Genomic DNA, 6,850 nt, shown 5'->3' with positions numbered 1-6,850 from the left:
CAAAATGTTGTTTTTGTACATTATGATAATACATACAACACATATGTGCATCTATGACTACAAAATGTTTTTTTTAGGAGTGGACAAGATAATGGATTACTGATATCAGCATCAGCATGCTAATTAAAAAAAACATCTATTTATTTAATTATTTTACAGAGACCAGATACTTGCACCGCAGATGAGTTCTGCTGACTTACATGTGATTCTAATCAAATGGTTGTTCATTTCAGACAGAGGCTCAGCATGATAACCATTTTTCCACATAGGTCCTGCCTCTCTCTCTCTATATATATATATATTTGTGTGTGTGTGGAGAAAACATTTATTAACATTTATTAACATTAAGTAAACCTCAAGGAATATTAAAAAAAATCCATGTCATGACCCCTTTAATACTTGTATGTGGCACTAGAGATTGTAGTGGAAGACTACTGAATTCAGTTTAAATACATTAAAATAGTAAACAGTTCTTTTTCAATTGTAATACTATTTCACAATATTACTTTACTTTTAATAAAATAAATGCAGCCTTGCTGAGCATAAGAGACTTCTTCCAAAATCAGTACGATGGTGTTAATGCCATGGGATCTCCAGAGATGGTGCGAGGGCAGCAGGGAGCAAAAGGTCAAGGTTTGGCTAACAGTGGGGGTAACATGACCCCGTTAGCCCCTGCTGGCAGAAGTTGTAACTACACCATCTGGTTCTGAAAAGCATCTTTCTCCACTGATGGCTATTTAAAATTAACTATATTTGAACAATATATTTTTGTATGCAACATATATTGCATGACTAACTGCATACATTTTTATAATTAATCACACTAAATCAACACATTAAATTGATAGCCCTAGTCTGTCGCAGGCAAAGCAAACGGCTTTGAATCTAATTCACCCCTCTTTAATTGCAGCCACCGTCTCCCTTCTTCAGTGAATTTGCTTTCTTTTCTCTGATGTGTCTGCAGCTTCTGGCAATTACATTCTGCCATGTGCATGTTGTTTAGCACTGCTAACAATTCTAGTCAATAATAATGGCCAGTTCTCCCTCTCTCGCTCTGTGTCTCTGTTTCTCATGGGGGACTCTTCTTTTACTACTATAAGCAGATGGAAAGAAACAGAAAGACACAAAAATGGGTCCATTTTCAGCTCTTTTCTGCTCCCTCTTCATTATAATTCCCTGAGAAGACATATACTGAATGTCTGCGATTTCGAGAGCAGAGTATGTTTCAGGAGGCAGATCAGAAGATCTGGCCCCTGTTTGATGTGTGACAGATTCAAACAGTTCTCTGTGTATTTGGAGACTGGGCTTAGAGGCACTGGCTTAATATAAAGCCAAAGTGGACCCTCAAGACATATTCACACTACACACTCTTTCCTTCATCATCGCAGCTCTCAGTGTATCGGTAACAAGGTTAAAATCCCTCTCCAACCCTCTTGGTTTTTGGCCTGTGGTTTAAGAAGATCCTTCACCGCAGCAGCTCAATCTTTAAAGGGTTAGTTCACCCCCCCCCCCCACCCCACCCCCCAAAAAGTATGTTCTGTCATCATTTACTCACCCTCATGTCATTCCAAACCTGTATGCTTTTCTTTCTTCTGTTGAACACAAAATAAGTTATTTTGTAGAATGCTCTGGTTACCAACAGTCTTTGAAATATATTTTATGTTACACAATTTTAATTTTTTGCGGGTACTGTCCCTTTAAACTAATAACTCCCCGGAGAGGGACCTGTCTTGTGAAAAACACTTGATTACTATAATTAGCATGTCAATTGATTATGCGTTCAGCCCTTCTACACTGTCATAATTTATGACAGCACAATATCTAATCGATTCCAAGATGAATGGGCGGCTATGTCTTGTAAGAAACTAAATGAATGCTACACTCAGAAAAAAAGGTACAGTGTTGTCACTGGGGCTCTACCCTAAGGTACAAAAGAGAAAAGGTACATCTTTGTACCTTACTCACCCCTAAATGGTACATATTAGTACCTTAGAAGGTACATATAATAATAATAATAATAATAATAATAATAATAATAATAATAATTCATTACATTTATATAGCGCTTTTCTAGGCACTCAAAGCGCTTAAACATAGAAGGGGGAATCTCCTCATCCACCACCAATGTGCAGCATCCACCTGGATAATGCGACGGCACCCTTATTGCGCCAGAACGCCCACCACACACCAGCTGATTGGTGGAGAGGAGACCGAGTGATGAAGCCAATCAGGATATGGGGATTATTAGGAGGCCATGATGGACAGGGGCCAATGGACAAATTTGGCCAGGATGCCGGGGTTACACCCCTACTCTTTATCGAAGGACATCCTGGGATTTTTAACGACCACAGAGAAGCAGGACCTCGGTTTAACGTCTCATCCGAAAGACGATGCTCTTTGACAGTACAGTGTCCCCATCACTATGGGGTGTTTTAGGACCCACACAGACCACAGGGTGAGCACTACCTGCTGGCCTCACTAACACCTCTACCAGCAGCTACCTGGTTTTCCCAGTTGGTCTCCCATCCAGGTACTGACCAGGCTCAGCCCTGCTTAGCTTCAGTGGGAAACTGGTCTTGGGCTACAGGGTGATATGGCTGCTGGCCACTTTAAGAGTGCATATTAGTACATATTGTTAGTACCTTTTTGGTTTTATACCTTAGGGTACCGCCCCAGTGACAGCAGTACCTTTTTTTCTGACAGTCTAAATACATGCTGTCTGTTCTTATAGCCGAAAACCGATTCAAGTCCTTTTGGGTCAACTATCGGACTACATCATACAGGCAGACTGCCTGTCAAATGACTGTAGAGCACACATTTTGTAGTACTCATTCATTAGTCTAGATAACATAGGTGTTTGCTCTTTGTGCATTGTGTGCACTGAAACTGTCTTTCAGTGCTTGATAATGAATGCAAACTGTGCTTGTCTTGTCTAAGAGCTGAAAATAGCTGCATTTTCCACCAAGGTGGAAGCTGTAGAGAGACTCGTCCACAGCAATCATCTCTGCACTATAGGGCACCACAGATGGCTCTCATTTTCTCCTCTCATCCCTTTGGCTCTAGGGATATGGATGCCTTCATTTGAGATGGACTGACAGCAAATAAAAAGAGAAAATGAGATTGATGTGTCCATAGACATCTTGTCATCGCGTTCATTTACGTCTTTTGAAAATGAACAATAGGAAAAGAAGGTTTAGGCAAAGGAACAGAGGGCTGGGGGTGCCATCTCATGGTTCCCTCCTCCGAAGCTGTTTGAGAGCTGCCATCTCCCGTCATTCGTGTTAAATGATTCCTTTTCAATATGAGTCAGGACTATGAAAGACAGCTGGAATCATTTTTGCTTGTTTTCTGTTCTTCCGAGGGACAGTGGGTGTCCCAGTGCTTTAAAAAAGAAAAGAAATGGGATAATGAAAGAAAACGAGCTAATGTCACTTCTCTCCAAGTCGCCCTTAGAGTTCAGAGACTGAGCGTCAACGAATAATTTGGCTACAAATAGGTTTTATGTGAAATACGTTTTGGCCTTTAAAATAAAGTTAAATGTTTATTATTATTATTTTACTAAACAGAATAGCTATATATTCTGAAGGGTTTTGACAAATGTTAGTCAATTATGAAAAATCCGGCATAACATTATGACCCCCTTTCTAATATTGTGTTGGGCCCACTTTTGCTGACAAACAGACTTGACCCATTGAGGGACAGACTCCACCATACCCCTGAGGGTGTGCTGTGGTATCTGGTACCAATATGCTAGCAGCAGATCCTTTACGTCCTGTAAATTGTGAGGTGGTGCCTCCATGGATTGGACTTGTTTGTTCAGCACATGCCAAAGATGCTCGATTGGATTGAGCTCTGGGGAATTTGGAGGCCAAGTCAACAACTCAAACTCATTGTGCTCCTCAAACATTTCCTGAACCATTTATGCTTTATGGCAGGGTGCATTATCCAGGTGAAAGAGGCCACAGCCCCCAGGGAATACCGAAAAGGTGTACATGATCTGCAACAATGCTTAGGTAGGTGGTTGTACATGTCAAAGTAACATCCACATGGATGCCACTAGCCATGATTTCCCAGCAGAACATTGGCCAAAGCATCAAGCTGCCTCCGCTGGCTTGCATTTTTCCCATAGTGCATCCTAGTCCCATGTGTTCCCCAGGAAAGCAATGCACACGGACCAGGCCATCCACGTGATGTAAAAGAAAATGTAATTCATCAGACCAGTTCTTTAAAGGATGGATCCGCTTGGCAGATCACCATCATTCTCTTAGGGAGCCAGCCCAGGTCCCTTCCCACGTCTGCCCTGATCATAGGAGGTTCGCCTCGGGCTACCGGGGGTCAGAAGAATCTAACTGGCACTGGGAAATATAGCAGGCGTCCCTGGGGCCCAGGAAGGTCCTGTGAGTATAGGATCATAAGAAATACGCAGAGTTGCCAGCTTGTTCATGGAGGGGGCATAGACTGCAACCACAACCCCCTTGGCATGACCATAGGCATTTTGACGGGGCACCGAGCTGCTCCATCTGTCCCAGAGAATCAAGCTCAGTGTTCAGAACAGAGAATGGAGCTTAACATGCCTATTCTGAGACCCATCAGATTCCATCCCTCTGTCTTGCATGGCAGAATGCCAGTTTAGCACCAGGCCTGACAGACAGACCATGACCGAGGGCGATGTCCTATGCTACTTGTTCACATGAATCTGCTAACAAGTTCACAGAGCACTGAGGATTTGTTCGCTATTGATAGTGCTAAATACATCTTTGTTAAAAAGGCAATTGGACTAGCAATGAAAAAAAGTTTTGTTAAAAAACTAAAGGAAATGTTCCTCCAAAAAATTTAATCCTGTCATTATATACTCAAACTCAAGTTGTTCCAAATATGACTTTCTTTTGTGGAGGTATATTAATGAAGAATATCTGACTAGCCATGTCTGATATGTAAATGAATCATTTTGAGCCTGATCTTTTTAAATAAATTGGTTTCTCTAGTTCACAAAACTGAACTGAATAATTCATTATTGAATCAGATTGATCTTGTTAAATCATCCAGGCCCACTGAAGTGTAAGATTATTTGTGAATACCTATTAACATTTCCTTGGGTAAACTTCTGCACCGCATTTGAATCCCTTTTTAATGTATTATAATTGTATGATAGAAAGCAAAAAATACATTATTTAAATACAAAGAAAGTCATACAGGTTTAGAATGACATGTGGGAGTAAATATGACAATTTATATTTATATTTGTACTAAACTTTTTATACAAATAATACTGTATGACACAAAAAAAGCTGATACACAATTTAGTTAATTATAGACTTATAGATTATGCTCTCTGATTTGATGACCATTCTTAGCCAGCAATCTTTAAACCCATATTTGCACACATACTCTGTATGCATATGTGTAAAGACACAGACACAGACACACACACACCGTTCAACTCCATCCAGGTAGGCAGGATGGCGCATGTTGCAGCTTGGAATGCACAATTGAGTGAGTGAATGAGTGAGTGAGTGTGTAACACCATTTACCACCCAGAAGCTCTGGGCTGTTTTTTTTTTTTTGCTATGTAATATATATATATACATTTTTTGTTGTTGTCAAAAATGACCTCAGTTTTAAGGTATCTTTAAAGGAATATTTCAGTAATTACAGTGGGAACATTTAGGTGTTTTTAAAATGATGTGGCCTTGACAGTTTCCCTAAGAACAGATGATTAACTATCTCTGTTAAAACATGAAGAAAAAAAAGGTATGCTGTAGGGTCAGTTTAGGCCCTGTTTCCGACTGAAATGTGACAGTTCAGGTGGAGCACTTTTCACACTTCCCATCATCACTCACAGTATAATTATTAGACGCAGAAGGCAGAGTGCTATGGAAGAAGTATGTCTGATAATGAGGTGCTCTGATTTGTTTTGTTCTCTTAGTTTTGTTGTAGGTATGTAGTAATTCGGTCTGTAGTGGTTATGAATTGCTATTCTCACAGGTAACACATTGAGCCACAACTTGTATGCAAAAACACATATTTTCACAAATTAGGTTTGACTAATTGGTTTTCAAGAATATGACAAAAGTATTTTGCAAGTTTAAGATTCCAAACTGGATGCTTTTGCTCATGCACTTACACTATAATTAAAAAGTTTGGGGTTGGTAATATTTTACAAGGCAGTTTGGAAGAAGGCTTGTAAAATCTGAAAGCATGTGTGAAATATTTTCACTATTTAAAATAACTTTTGACTGTTTTAATATAAAAAATGTTTCTAGGATTTTCAGGTTCATTGGTCTTCAGTCACTTCATCCCAAGAAACATGCATGTCTATGAAAGCTAAATGTGCTAATTAAACTAGGGCCTAATCCTGGTTTAATCTAAGCCTAAACCAGGCCAGCGAGTATCTGGACTAAACTGTCAGATGTTCATAGAAAAAGGAAAAGGATGCAGTCATTTATCTTGCTAACAGGGAATTTTGAACACGAGGCCTCTGGGTGCACGAGAGAGAGGAAATGAAAGGTGGGCTTTTTCATTTTCATTCATTGTGTGTATATATATATATATATATATATATATATATATATATATATATATATATATATATATATATATATATGAATCACATATAGTATAGCACTAATGTTCTCTCTGTAATTGTTTAGTCATTGTTCTACATGCTGCCACGACTCCATGGCAGGCAAATGTAGAGTAGCATTGCATATCCCTGTTGTGCCTGTGGGTGTTGTGTGACCTTTGCCCTCTCTCAACGGTGCCGTGGCTGGCGAGATCCTCAGGGATTCGCATGGAGTCGCATTCATTACGCCTCAGTGCTTAATTAGCTGTTTAACGCAGCCGAGTGAAG

The 6,850-nt window shown here is 39.8% G+C and overlaps 1 pseudogene; it reads right to left on the bottom strand.

The window, feature by feature from the left end:
- Window positions 1–2,488: 2,488 nt before the first annotated feature.
- On the bottom strand, window positions 2,489–2,605 carry LOC137039336 (5S ribosomal RNA; annotated as a pseudogene).
- Between the last annotated feature and the right edge of the window lie 4,245 nt (window positions 2,606–6,850).

This window comes from Pseudorasbora parva, chromosome 13 (assembly GCF_024679245.1).
Source record: "Pseudorasbora parva isolate DD20220531a chromosome 13, ASM2467924v1, whole genome shotgun sequence".
Classification (NCBI taxonomy): Eukaryota; Metazoa; Chordata; class Actinopteri; order Cypriniformes; family Gobionidae; genus Pseudorasbora; species Pseudorasbora parva.
The sequence above is the reverse complement of the archived record's forward strand: the minus strand, read 5'-3'. Positions and strand labels throughout refer to the sequence as shown.